Genomic DNA, 15,234 nt, shown 5'->3' with positions numbered 1-15,234 from the left:
GGCATTGCTTGTTTTCCTCTTCGACGGTCGACATTACTGCTAGTCACCCTTTCCTAACTCTTTCTGAAAATTAAGGGGAATAAATGAAAACCCACTCCTGTTGGATTTATTGCATCATTCTAATTGCCTGATCAATGTCCTACAAAACAATAATTAAGTGGAAATGAGTAATGATCAAGTCCCCCAATCCGACGGTTTGGATTGGTCTGATGGGAGTGATCGGCTTGCCATGTCATCGACAGGGTGGTAACTCAAATGAAATATACTAATAACTCGTAACCCAACGTGGCTTCTTCTAATCCAAACCATTCATGTTCTTACTAAGTGGATGGAAAAAAATTCCATCAAAAATGAATTTTCTAGTGTTTGGTAAACTCATTTTCCATGAATTTTTTCAAAAATCGTAAAATTCCCCTTTTTTTCCAGGGAAATTGCAAAACTACTTATCTTCTGATTTTTTTACATGGAACCCTATTTAAAAAATTTCCAAAATCTTTTCCCTTTTTAGTTTCTTACGACAAAAACAGATATACTATTCTAATCAGATATTTCTTGATCTGACCATGGTGTGAACGATAAAAATATCGCATTTATGATAGGTTAGGCACTTAGGCAGCCACCCTGGTCCCACACCCATAAAAAAAATACACTGTAGTCTCGTAAAACAGGAACCACTCCCCCTCTATTTAAACACTACACCCACCAACTCTCTCTCTCTCTCTCTCTCTCTATGTTTCTCCAAACCCTTCCAACCATCTCAACAGCCATGGACACCCTTTCCTTGCTACTAATTTCCATACTCTGTATCGCCGGCACGGCAGAATCGGCCGCTACAAGAGTTACCCGACCCGGCACAACAGACTTCATAAGGGCTTCATGCAGTGCCACACGCTATCCTGCGCTATGCGTACAGAGTCTCTCAGTCTACGCTGCGGCCATCCAACGTAGCCCACGCCAAATGGCTCAAGTCGCGTTGTCCGTGAGCGTGGCACGGGCTCGATCGGCGACAACTTTCGTGTCGACCCTCTCACGTGCTAAGGGGATGAGGTCACGTGAACTTGGGGCGGTTAAGGACTGTATGGAGACCATGAGTGATAGTGTGGATCGGTTGAGCCGGTCGATTCAAGAGCTGGGTCGAATGGGCCGAGCCGGGGGGGCGAGTTTCCAGTGGCACGTGAGCAACGTTCAGACGTGGGTGAGTGCTGCTCTCACGGATGAGAACACGTGCGTTGATGGCTTTGCAGGACCCACTATGAATGGTCATGTGAAGGCTGCCATTAATGGGAGAATTGTCAACGTGGCGCAGGTTACTAGCAACGCTCTTGCGCTTGTGAACCGGTTCGCGCAGAGATACGCGTAGGCCTAGAGAGAGTATACACTGAATCACAGTGTATGTTTTTTTTTTTAAGTGCCTCCGTTTTGCTACTTGCTTAATGAGTGAGGGTATGTTAAATGGTATCATATGTGTTTTCTTCCACTTGTAATGAACGGTGTGGTTAATGAAGGAGTTCCCTTCTCGTTGTTTGTTTGCTTTTCGATTTTGAGGAAGATTTTTGTAATCTCTTGTTTTGTTAATTACACTCCTATTTTCAAGCGTGTTGTAGTTCCAGTTTTCTTTCCACGAACAAGCCCCCGTAATTGAAGGGGTGTGTTGGACAAAGTGGCCGAAATCTGCGACTTTTATTCTTGTTTTTGTATACGTTTTTCTTTTCTATTACTTTTGGATTATTTCCACGGGCAAAATGTCGACCATGGTTTGTCACTTTTTCAATCGATAGTCACACAATAACAAGAAACTATAAAATATTCACCTCTTATGCATTGATTACCCTCTCAATCTTCGCTTTTTATAGTGAGAACGAGGCTTACTTTTTAACCCGCAAATTTAGGGCAGTCATAAATCGACTCCCAAATGTCTTAAATCGACTCCCATGTGACTACTATCATTGTCACATGGGAGTAGGGGTGGCAATGGCTCGGTTCGACCCCCAAACCGAACCGAACCGAAATTTGAATCAGTTTGGTAAAATCAAACCGAAACCAAATTTTCGGTTCAGTTCCGCCAATTTTGCCACCCCTTACTCATAATCATTAGAAATATCCAGTTTCGGTTCAGTTTGATCCCCAAACAGAACCGAACTGAAATTTGAATCAGTTTGGTTTAACCAAACCGAAACCAAATTTTCGGTTCAGTTTCAGCTCGGTTCGGCCAATTTTGCCACCCCTTACTCATAATCATAGGAAATACCTAGTTTCGGTTCGGTTTGATCCCCAAACCGAACCGAACCGAAATTTGAATCAGTTTGGTTTAACCAAACCGAAACCAAATTTTCGGTTCGGTTCGGCCAATTTTGCCACCCCTATATGGGAGTCGATCTATCACTGTCCAAAATTTATTAATACTTAAAAAGGGTGACACTGGTTCTGAGAAATCCACCTAGGGAAACTCAAAACTAAATTCTAAAACAATTTCACAATAAGGCCCGATCATTTAAGATTGTGACAACCGACGGTGAAGGCCCCAACCGAGGCACAATCTTCACAATCGGTTGTCACAATCTTAAACCAACAGGGCCTAAACAATAGACTGAAGGGTGCCTTGCAAAAATAAAACAAGTGCGCCCTCATTGGTCCATCACTGACAACTATTAAATTAAAGCGACGATAAATGTACTTTGTGGACAAGGACCAATATGAATGCCCTTGTAACTGGTTTTTTGCAAGGGGCCCTCAGTCTACCATTCATCAAAATGAAAATATGATTAAGGAAAAGGGCAATGAATTTCTTGACCCTGTAGGGTTATGCACCCCCATTTTCACGTGATTTGACGTTAAAAAGCGTTAAAGTCCGCCCACAATTCACGTGACAATGAGGGCGCATAATCCTACTGTGTGGGCGGGGAAATCTTCTCCCGAAGCTATTGTCCTTAGATTCGGTTAAGGCCAATCTATCACTCCCTCATCTTGCTACTCTAGGAAGATCCCTCCATCTGTAGTACTGCCTAATATCTTGAATAAAGCCTCCATAGTTACTAAAGCCCAATTATTTAGTTGTGGCATACTAGAAGCCCAATAGTTTAGTCGCGAAATAACATAATTAAGTTTTGTCGTTAGTTATTATTTTTATATTTTTTGTATCTCCAGTATCTAGGGGTTGTCAATCGGTTATAACCGAACCGATATAACCGAAATTTGATAACCAAAACCGAACCAAATTTTACGAAAACCGAACCGAATAGTGATAGAAAAGGACAAAAAAAATATCTATTTGGACAGTTTGATCGGAGGGCTATGATCAATCTATCGAAACGGTTTTTTAGGCACAACTTATTGAAGTTGTGATCAATCAAATGAACGGTTTGGATCATCCTACGGAGTGCCCATACTCCATTTTTTGAAAAAAAATAATCTTTATTTTTGGTTAATTTCGGTTATTCGGTTAACCAAATTTTTTTCCTGAGATAACCAAAACCAAAACCAAATAACCGAATTAACCAAAAATAAAAACCGAAACTGAACCGAATTAGCAAAAAACCAAACTGATCCGACCGAATCAATTCCGTTCGGTTCGGTTATTCGGTTAAAACCGAATAATGAACACCCCTTCCAGTATCATACTTTATGTCACACTGCACACACCATATTATGAATACCTATTACCCTTCGGGAGCCAATAGCGCTCGGACTAGGCCTTGGCTTACAGAAAGTTGCTTGAGTTGGAATAGGAGTCATTATTTGACTAGATTTGTCTTTGCTTTCGCAATATATTAAGCAAGCCAATACCCATTGTGTAGAGTAGAAATAGTAAAGTTCTTTTTCTTTTCTTTTTTTAAATAACAAATGAAAGTACGTAGTAGTACTTTCTTCTTCTACTTCATTTCCAAAGTGTTTTTCTTCTTCGTGATGTTTGCTTTTGAGTTCTTGTTTTTAGACTCTGCTTTCAACCTGTTTACTTCTGTTTTTTTAGAATGAGTTGTCTTAGCAGGCCTCCTTATTTGATAAATGTCGTTTATAGCACTGTTTCAAAATGCGGATGTGGGTCAAAATACCACCAAAGAAAATCCTAGCCAACTCAACATGACACGTTTGAGTACTTGGTTGACAAGGTAATAACTTGAGAGTGCCAAAGGAGTTTGACTGACTTTATAGGGAAATTTTGATTGACTTAGGGCAAAATGCAGACTTGGACAAGAACAAGGCTAATGTAAAAGGTAGTGAATTCAGGGAGTCCATGATGACACTGGAGGAGTTTTGAAACTAAGGTTTATAGGGCTTGATCCTATTTTTTTTTTGTAAGCAAGAATTGAACATAGATACAAAGCTTAAACCATTGAGCTACAAACCACAACCCGCTTTATCCGAATTTACGGAACCATAATCTGCCAACTAGTGACCCCCAAAAGTGAGGTCTGCCAACAAGTGACTCCTTAAAGTGAGATAATTGATGAAATGGATTTTTATGAAAGAAGCTTTAAAAAGAAAAAGAGGCATCATGAGGAGGTCCTTGACCATCACAAAAGTGTCTTTATTCATTTTATTCCCTTAATTTTAGTACTTCTTTAATTTGTAATTCAATCTTTGGATCGGATGCAATGGAATCATCTTGGACGGTGAGCCTTCTCTTTTAGTTTCTTTTTCTCCATTATGAATCGGTTGCTGTTCGCATTAACTTTCTGTCTTTTGCGGATTTTCTCCGGGTAATTTTGAAGTTCTTTGGTTCTTTGAAGGCAGTAAGAAGTGAGTTCCCCTCTTCTTCTCAGTCACTGAAATCGAATCCAAGAGGACGTATTATCCGTACCAAATTTTTGGGGAGCAATAGTATTACGAACATATAATCATATACCCGTATGAACTTCACCAAAAACCAACTTATGATGTTCTTCAGAACAGTGAATTATAGGCGAGAAAGAGTTTAAGAGTATCTCTTTCCAAAAATTTCGGTGCAATGGACTAGGCAATTACAACTGGAATTTAATTATTGTTGAAAGTTTCCATAGACAAGGCAAAAGTGCTTTGTTATACCCATGAGGATGCATTTCTGTAGGAGGCAAAGAAATTGATGGAGCCTGCAGGGAGTCACATGCAGATATTTGACTCTTCTGGCAAGCATGGACCCCTTGTGGACCCACCACATTAACCCTTTGTCTTCTTTTGCAGATTTGGATAGAGATTGAGGCATTCTCATCCATCCAATTTTGTTTTCTACTTTGGGGACTGTTAGTTGATTAGATTTATGTCCCCTATCTGGTTGAAATGGCAGAAGGCCCCACTGAGTGATCGGTTCTGGTCATTGGATGCCTTACACATGTGCGGTAGAGAGGTTGAGTGATACAGTTTGGTGTATCATTGTGTGGCTCAATTCCATCAGGCTATCTCTCTGATTGTGGAGTGTATTATTGGAAGAGAACTCTCGCTTATTAAGCTGCAAGCCTACAACATGAGAGGTAAGGTTGGCCCACCTGGTAGTCCAATCAACAATACGTAGGAGTTGGGAGAATAGAGTTCCATGCCACCTACGCCCAACAAAAGCAGGCGGTTCATTCACATAAGTTAGCCTTTTAGTATATAATATTTGGAAAAAAAAATAAAAAAAAATTGGGCCCACATTTTTTGAAGATCAGAACCATTCATTTGCTAGCGGACTCTGGTGGAAATAGTTAATGTCCCAAAAATTCTCTCCATAGGATGATCCTGATCCTCCGTGTTGGGGTTCCATGCAAAAGAAAAGATCCCACATCGAATGATGTGGATCGGCTTATAAGGGAATGGGCACCCTCCCCTTAACGGCTAGCTTTTTGGGGTGAGTTCTACCCGGGTCCCGGCACTCCGATCTCTAGAGGGATGGCACCATATAAAAATCTCAACAGATTGGAGGGTTATGATCATCCCATGGAGGTGATTCTTGGACCACAGCCTATTTACATTGAGGCCTAACAAATGAAGGGTTTGGATCTTCTAACAAGGTGACTCCCTCCCCAATATTTTTTTTAAAAAATATGGAACTACATGTGGACACCGTATAAAAACTCCTTAGCTACCCAGTACCCACTATACTATTATTTTTAATTATAAGAAGTAAAATCTAAAAACTTAACAAATATCATTTCCCGATTTACCATAGAAAAAAAAAATCATGAAATCAATTTCATGTTTTTTTTTTCTTACTTCTTATGTTATTAAGAGCATGTTCAGCACCTATGAAGAATATTCCATGGAATATTTGTGGGACCAAATGTGAGGAGAGGAGAAGGAGTGGGAGACTTAAAGAGGGGGGTGGGAGGGAAGCATGAAAAGTTATTAAAATTTCACAAAAAAGCTATCTCTAGAAGATAATTTTATTCTTATTTTTCAGCCCACTCGCATACCACAAAAATGTGTCCCCCGTTCACAACTCTTGTATTTTGGTCTCCCCCCATTGGCAATTTTTCGTTAAAAACATAGGTGGGGTTGAATACATCCAAAAACAACTACAGGTGTTGCAGATGTTGTGGCTACAGCTCTCATTCAAGCTCATTTGCGTCTAGGCTTAGCTATTTTCATGTACGGTTGTCGAAAAATAATGATAAAATTTCCCCTCCAGATCTAATGTCGTGTTAGGGAGAAAAAAGAAAGGAAGAAAAAGAACGCTAATGATGTTCGTATAGTGTTATTAGTGTCACAAACATATTGTTTGTTTCCCATTCCAAAATTGACTCGTGGGCCCACACTCCTCATTAATCGACATCTTTTGAGATCAAACCGACCTTTTTCTCTTTTGAGATCAGATCGAAGAGGGATCTCAGTGGGCCCACAATCCCCAAGCCCAGTTGCACCAGGCTGGACTCTTCTTCTCTTTGTTTCCTCCCACAATTAAGAACCGTCGACATCAACTCTCCTAAAGTCTACTTGTGCAAATTAAAGACAATTTACAACTTAAGAGTAGATTGTATTGTAATCTAGGCCGCCTTCTTTTTCCTTTGAATTGGTTTGGACTTTGGAGGAATCGACTTTCCTTACATTGATTTTGTTGGGGTTTCACGCAAAAGCAAATAGTCCCACCCTCCCCTTAATAGCTAGCTTTTACGAGTGAGTTCTACATAGTTAAGTTCCCTAGATTTACCCTTGAATTAATTTCTGTTTTTCTAATATGTAGGATAAAGTAAGAGGGGTATTTGACTTTGTTCGAGAGACCACATTTTGTAGGGGTAAATGTCTAACTTCTTTGAGCCGTCCACTTTACATGAGGCTAGGATCATTTTCTTGAGAAGATTTTTGGGCAACAATCTATCTAGAACCAGGTAAATGATGGGAGTAGGTAAGTCGCATACCCCCTCATGTGAGGTAAGTCGTTCGAAGAACCACTTCGAAGAGAATGTTTTACCCTTTATTTACTCCAACTGAAACAACACTGAACAAAAATGACAATTACTAGTGAGCTTGGAGTACTGAGTGCCCCTCAAAGAAAGTGTTACTTGAAGCGCCCAATTTGGCCAGCCGATCTCCCAAATTGTTGGCACTTCTAGGTTGTAATCTAGGCCTTTTAACACTTTGCATTGAAAGCTAATCTAGAGACAAAGAGCTAGTGGAGTATCCTGCCAAGTTCATTATGTTCTATTTATGGGGGTTCTTTTCACCTTTCCTTCATGGTACTACTTGGTCACCCAAGAGTATTTAGCCTTGCAAGGTGGTCCTTGCTAGAATCCCTTCCCTAGTTTGTAGATTTTTCAGAGAGAAATGATCCCACAAGTTCAACTGATCCTTATGTGAGACCCTACAATCTGCCGCACCATTCACCTAAAGAGTTCCGCTTGGGTGGTCCTTTTAATATTTCGCACAAACCAAACCCAACTCTGAGAACAAAAGAGGAGTCGTGTGAAATCAGGAAATGCTAAAAAGAAATGGGCCGTTAGGCTTCTCCCTAAAAGACACTTATCGGTCCCACTTATATATTTCATGTACGCAATCAGATCCGATGACAAAAAATGATCCCACAACCTTCAATGAGGCCATGAAAACTACTTGTCATTTATAAAAGAAAACAATTAAAAATGAAATTCAATCAATCATATCCATGGTTTCAAATTTCGGTTTCCGAATACGTTTCGGTCCCCACCGAAATTTCGGCCTAAATTTTAGGATAATATTAAATAATGAACAAAATTGAGATTTTTGGGTTAAATTCCGATAATTTCGGACGAAATTTAAGCCGAAATTTTGTACCGTTTTGGGTATACCCGATTTCGATTTCGACCTCAACCGAAACTCAAAATTTCGGATCTCGGTCGAAATTTAAAACCCCGATCATATCTACAACAACACATGAGAATTAATTAATTTGCCCTGATTGTAAACCTATTTAGGTAAACAATAGAAAGAAGACTAGACCAGTAAGTCAGCCCTTTGGCCAAAGGAAATTCTCCACACAAATTTGTCAAAAAAGTGGGCATGTCTATTTGAAATTTTTATATTTGTATTCTACTACTCTGTCAACACAAGAAAGATATACATAAAAGAAGCATGTACACACTCGACATGTCTTCTAACCTTTAGCCACAAATGAAAAACTACAACAACCTTGCTAGAACTTAAATTCTTCTATGGCAATTTTTCATGGGTAGAGGCAAGACTGCTAATGAGAGCCAAAGCATTGCTAGTCAGCTGTGCAACATTCACAATACGTTTCCTCACCAAGTTCTTAACCTTTCCAGCAATGGAACCTTCTTCAAAGCCATCCATGCACGTATTCTCATTTGTAAGAGCAGCACTCACCCATGTCTGTATGTTGCTCATTTGAAGCTCAAGATAGGGGCCTTCAAGATTTCCCATCTCCTCTATTGATTCCCTAAGCTCATCCACAGAGTCACTCATATTTTCAACACAATCCCTTATTGCAGCTGCCTCATTAGCCTTCAAATTGTGCCCTATGGAGAAATTGGAGACCATGGCTGAAGTGGACTTGGCGCCTTTGAAGCTAACTGATAAGGCGGCATGAATCATTTGGTTGGGGCTTGTTTGGATATCATTTGCGTAATCAGAGAGAGATTCAAAGCACAGTTTTGGGTAGGTAGTTTTAACACAGGATGATCTGATGAAGTCTATGCTGGTTTTTGTGTGGGGAAGGGATCTTGAAGCTGAGCATGTTTGGGAGGTCAAGACAAGGAGAGTGAGAAGGGTTCCAAGGACAGAGGAAGAAGAGATGGTAGTCCTAGTATAACCTTCCATCTTTCTAGTGTTATCACACACAAAAGGACTGCTATTTAACAAAGAACAAGGAATTTGGGGCTTTGAAAGTAGTCCTGATGAGTACTGGGAAGGGGATTACTACTCTTTTATAGCATAACTAATGGCTGACATGCATTGAGAGAGAGAGAGAGAGAGAGAGAGAGAGAGAGGGATGTATTACATGACCGACATAAAAGTCCTATGGCCTACAATTCAAGATGGGGTGTTCTCACTTGTACCCATTCTCTTCACGTGAGAGACAGAGTGTAAGGCCACCGATAGAATGGGAGCTTGTTTATTTATTTATTTATTGAACAACGAGGATGAAAGTCATTGTCTGGATCATTGGTAACGAGCAAATTTTTCCGTAACATGCGGGCGTGAATATGAAATCAAGACTGTTGTTCTTAAAGATTACCACTGCAAAACCAAGATGATCTTTGTCTCATTCGTCAGATGAGGAATGTGAGGTCGGCATATTTTGGCATTTTGAATATTGATAGAAGGTTGATGGATCAGACAATTGTTGAGGGAGATTCCTTAAATGTGATTCGTTGGCTGAAAGGTGGGATAGCTCCTCCGTGGAGATTTCTTTCCATTTTTTATGAGATTGAGGACTTAACTGCGGGGTCCGTATCGGCTTTCAACATGTTAGAAGATCGGCAAATGATAAGGCGGATGCGCTAGCTAAGTGTAGTGTCTCCGGTGGTTCTATTATGTGGTTCGACCACCTTCCTCCATGAGAAGGGATTTTCTCTGTGTTTTGTTTTTTCTTCGTTCCTGTTTCTTTCTTGCTTCCTATTGTAGATATGGGTGGTCCATCTCGGCCTCCTAAATTTGCTATATATAATTATTGCCATTTCAAAAAAAAATCTTTGTCCCATTCCAAATGAGTATTATATGCTTAAGATAAACGACTATAAAATTCAACGGTGTTGATTTTCTTGGAGGAAATGTATATAGATTATGGGCCTTGGACCCTTGGTTCATCCGATCAAGGTGTTTTTATTAGTGTATGGCAAAAATTATGGTTGATGTTTGGATTAACGGACCAGATCAATTGACAAGGCACAAGCGGCAACCGGTAAGCAAGCGTCTTGTATGAAGGGGCCGTGTCTCTTTACTATTCCTCAACAGAGAAATGGTGATCATCAAGTTCTTTGCCAACAATTGGTTTTTGGCTCTAAATGTACAATGTATATGTTATCGGCTCCGATGATCCTACTAGGAACACAAGATTGGCCCTTTGCTGTAGGCCCGACCTTAAAGCCTTGTTTGGATGGAAAAGTTTGGAAAGGAAAAATGTTTCCAAAATTACCTACTTTATAAAAGGATAACTTGAACCAATCCTATTCAATTAATACTTAGAGGGAACTTCAATTTACGATGATATCCCTCTAAATTAACCATCATCAAATTATTTACCTCTAAATCGTGAAAGGAAAAAAAATTCCTAAGAAAATATTTTCGTCAGTAATGTTTTTCTTGCAATACAAACCAGGGTTTTGCTAGGGAATTTTGAGGAAAAGAATTTCACGGCGGACTTTTGCATGAGAGAACAGCCACGGGCTCACTTTTTTAGCAGATTTTGTCTAATTTAAATTAACCATCATCAAATTATTTACCTCTAAATCTTGAAATGAAAAAAATTTCCTAAGAAAAAATTTCCGTCAGAAATGTTTTTCTTGCAATACAAATGATGATCATAGCCTTTTAAGGTTTTGCTAGGGAATTTTGAGGAAAAGCATTTCACAACAAACTTTTGCGTGAGAGAACAGCCACGCAGCCTCACTTCTTCAGCAAATTTTGCCGTTCTCCCATGCAAAAGTCAGCCGACGAAATACCTTTCCGCGGAATCCCCTAGCAAAACCCAGCCTATTAATCTATTAGCCCTTGTTTAGGGTTTTGCGAAGAGAAGATGAGGGGTTGAGTTCTGTATGCATTAATCTTTCGGCTGTGCGTTCAATATGGGACAAAGACCATGTGCTTGATGGTCCACCATATCAACGGTTCGAATTACCTATATACCCATTTGGGCCTATGTGAATTATTAGAATCAGGGAAATGATATATTCACCACTTTTTGTTACTTGGAACAGCTTCCTCTAGTATAAAAGAGCAGTCATAAATACACTAGAGGAGGCTGTCCCAAGTTAAAAAAAGGGCTAATAAGAAAAAAATAAAGGAAAAGAGAAAGGGCGTCCTCTAACGGTCCCCATCATATGGTTCATTAAAAAAGCTTAAGCTGTTGGAGAAGGTGTTTTTATTCTTTTATACTCTAACAAACTCAAAATTACATTTAAATTTGAGTCTAATAGTAGGTTTAGGGCTGACAATCGGTTGTCATAATCTAAAACGAACAGGTCCTACATGTGCTGATAAATAGCGATATAAAGATAAAAAGTTATGAGATTGATGTGGAATATTTTCCTAGTGAATGTAAACCGCTGTTATTTTTCTATTTTCTTACCTTCCATTTAGAGTCCAAAACTTAGAGCCTTATAATCTTAGTTGGAGAACATGAATGCATGTCTCCAACCAGGGACACCCATTGTATAACTACTCATGAATTCAGTGTTAAAAGGTCATTTTATAGGCTAGTATAACATGAGTATTTTATTTTTTATTTTTTGGCTTGTGAGTCCGAGTGCTTGCAAGTATAGTTTTTTGACTTTTTTCCTCCACGGGGCTAACGAAGAATGGTTTACATCACTCAAATTGGGCTCTACAGACAGTAAAAATTGGGAAGTGATATTTACGCCCCTTTTCATCACCAGGGACACCCAGCGTGAGTGTATCAATGGCAAAAAGGGGGCTCATGTACTTTATGTCAGAAAAATCGAGAGCCTTTGATTGCAAAGTACACTGGCAAATGGGTGTCCCTGGTGATAAAAGGGGCGTAAATATCATTTCCCTAAAAAATCCTACATCTGCATACTCTCACATTCATCATATAAAAATTCTATATCATAGAGGAAAAACTTTTTGAAATATCATTTCTCTAAGGGTGTGTTTGGCGTACCGTTTGAAATAGCGTTTAAAACGCCGTTTTGTAACACGGTGTTTTGATAAACGGCGTTTTCATGTTTGGTTGGTCAGATCAAAACGGCATATTAAACGGTAAAAGGAGGTATTGTGTGTTTGGTTGCAAATGCTCCAAAACAGAGTTTTAGTGGTAAAATGACCAAAAAGGGCATTGTTTGGTTGGCCTCAATGTAACTCAACTACTCTTTCATTAGGCCCAATATTAAAAGGTCATTAGGATCTCATTCAAACACTACTAAAATTAAACATCATTGCCAAAAAAAAATGACTATACCTTTGGGGTTCTTCTCCTTCTTCTTCTTAACGGCTCAATCTTGAGAATGAGATCACTGTTCAAACAAGCGTATCTTCGTTAAATTCGGGCAGGGGTCATGCCTAACCCCAGCTTGCCCATCGGAAAAAAACAAAAAAAAACAAAACAAATGAGATCTCTGTTCGGCACCAGACCTGGACCCACTAGGTCCCCCTCCTCCGTGGCCATCAAATTAACAGTCTCAATTGCCAAGCACATATGGCACAAGTGCTTTGTGTCGTGGTCGTTTTCGTTAATCAAGACAAGATTGGATTACCAAATATGGGTCCATGGATCAACTTATAGTGATACAACAAGTTACTGATAAACTTGTGATAAACTTTTTTGAGAAATAATATGAAGCCCCGGATGTGAAAACGATACACTTGTACGTGCATATAACAGAGTGGTCCAGAGCTATATGGAGCAAACAAATGGAATGTCGATTTCCTTTCTATGTAAGCTTCTAACCATATCGGTTATCTGTAAAAGTGTTGGAATTCTCTTTGGGTCAGTCCTTATCTCTTACTAAGGATGCCTTGTTATAAGTGATATGACACGCCCAAAATGAACCATGCTGCTATGTGCATTAGCCATGGCATGAAGGGTCCTTTTTGGAAAACATTGGAAAGGAAAAATATTTGTAAAATTTTTCAACTTTTTTAACATAAAAATATAATTTGTACAAACCCTATTCACTTTTTATAATTTGAACAAACCCTATTCAATTTTCACTTAAGAGAGACATTCGATTTATGATCAGATCCCTCTAGACTGACCATAATCATGTCATTTCCCTCTAAATCATGAAAAGGAAAAAAAAACTCTAAGAAAAACTTGTCCATCAGAAATGTCTTTTTTTCTTTTGCAATACCAACAAGGCCTTCATACATTTTTCGCAACTATGAAAAAATAGATAAGAACAATGCTAGTACATGATGTGGCACCCCAAACCGGTGAAAACACCAAGTAAACATCAAAAATTGTGTAACCAAACAGACCCTTAGGGGTTATCATGGTATCTTATATAGAGCTTATCGTGGTATAATTCCCTTCTCTTTCTTCGTTGATGCTTGGAAAATTAGGTGCTTTGGGTCATGTCTTGGCAACCATGATAAAAATATTCCATAGAATATTAGTGGGGCCAATTGTGAGAGATGAGCGGACAGGTAAGATTTGATTGTAGGAATGAGAGGAGCCAATATTGTATTTTTTTCACTGTTTTTAAGGATTTATCATGCTATCCCTATGTTCTCTCCAGTGCACATTCAGGCCCCTCCCTGCTCGGTTCCTGTAAAATCAAAGATTTTCTGTTGATATTGATGCTTACAATTAGTCCTTGATGAGTCTTTATATAAAACACACAAAAGGATAAATATAAAAGATTAAGATGAGAGGGGAAAGCGATATGAATAGAACATTCTAGTCTAGCCTAATATCTAATTCAATCTAGCTGGGTTACCTCACCCATTTACCTAATTTACCACCAAGTTCATCCAACAATGTCATCGATACCCAATCCAACGGTTGGATCTCACATATTCTAACAGCTCCTATCTCGAAATTGGGCTGGCGAATATTCCACTGAGTAATTTTTCATGGTTGCCAAACATTCCCATACTAACATTCATAAACCACATTTAATTTTGAGTCCAGGACTCAAAATTCAAAACTAACGGAGCCTAAGGCCGTACTCCTTTTATGCCATGTTCGTTTGGGATTATGTAATTTTGGGTCCAATAATCTGATTGGGGGTTGACAATTGGTCGCCACAATCTCAACCAAACAGAGCGTTATGGCCTGTTCGTTTGAGATTGCGACAACCGATTGTGAGCCCAAAACCTATTACTCTGGGGCTCACAATTTGTTGTCACAATCCCAAACGAACAGGATCTTGGGAGTCCAATAATAGGTTATGGACTCACAATCAGTTGTCACAATCTTAAATGAAAAGGGTCTAAGAAGTAGAGTAAGGCTTTGCTTTACAGAATAGTATTGATACAGATTAGTCGATGTGGATGATATGGTTTAGGAGGAGGGCCACATACTCGCACCCTTCTGCAGATAGAAACTTAGAAGACGTGGGAGTTTTACAACCGCTTCCTGTCCAACTCTTTTTGAACAGGAAAGTCTAAGAAATGAACGGTTTGGATCATTGATCAAATGGTCCTCACCTTATCTTTAAAGCAGGGTCAGACACCATATAAATCATTTTAAATAAAATCTTTAAAGCAAGGTCACACACCATATAATTCATTTTAAATAAAATCTTAACTCAAAAAAAGCTAGGATCTCAATCCCGATCTCAGCCGTTAAATTGATGGATTGCAAACAAACGGTTAAATGTTGTAGGCTATATAGGATGAGGCACTTGATTAATGGTCCAGATTGAAGGGTCCACCTCAAGTAGTTCTGAAATGGTGTATCATCAAAACAAAATAGAATTTAAAAATATGGGATTTGCTATCGCAGAAGGCAATTCGCGGATGGCCTGCGTTGCATTATAGAATGAAAACAAAATCTGGTGAGAAGTGAGCCTGTGTGGCTGCTCTATTCTGCAAAAGGCCATCCCCATAACGCCTTCTGCGATGGACGCTAGCAAATCCCTAAAAATATAGGACAATTTTGATATTTTCGTCACAAACCGGGGCAAACGTTTAGCGTGTTTTTTCCCCATTTCTTGTATACATTTCTCA

The 15,234-nt window shown here is 39.2% G+C and overlaps 2 pseudogenes; one reads left to right on the top strand and one right to left on the bottom strand.

Annotated features, from left to right (window-relative positions):
• The first annotated feature begins 726 nt into the window (after nt 1-726).
• On the top strand, nt 727-1,593 carry LOC143876567 (21 kDa protein pseudogene; annotated as a pseudogene).
• Nucleotides 1,594-8,413: 6,820 nt separating this feature from the next.
• LOC143876566 (21 kDa protein pseudogene) lies at nt 8,414-9,330 on the bottom strand (annotated as a pseudogene).
• Between the last annotated feature and the right edge of the window lie 5,904 nt (nt 9,331-15,234).

The sequence above is a fragment of the Tasmannia lanceolata genome, unplaced genomic scaffold (genome assembly GCF_043159265.1).
Source record: "Tasmannia lanceolata isolate RefF3 unplaced genomic scaffold, GAP_Taslan_0.1 ptg000005l, whole genome shotgun sequence".
Classification (NCBI taxonomy): domain Eukaryota; kingdom Viridiplantae; phylum Streptophyta; class Magnoliopsida; order Canellales; family Winteraceae; genus Tasmannia; species Tasmannia lanceolata.
The sequence above is the reverse complement of the archived record's forward strand: the minus strand, read 5'-3'. Positions and strand labels throughout refer to the sequence as shown.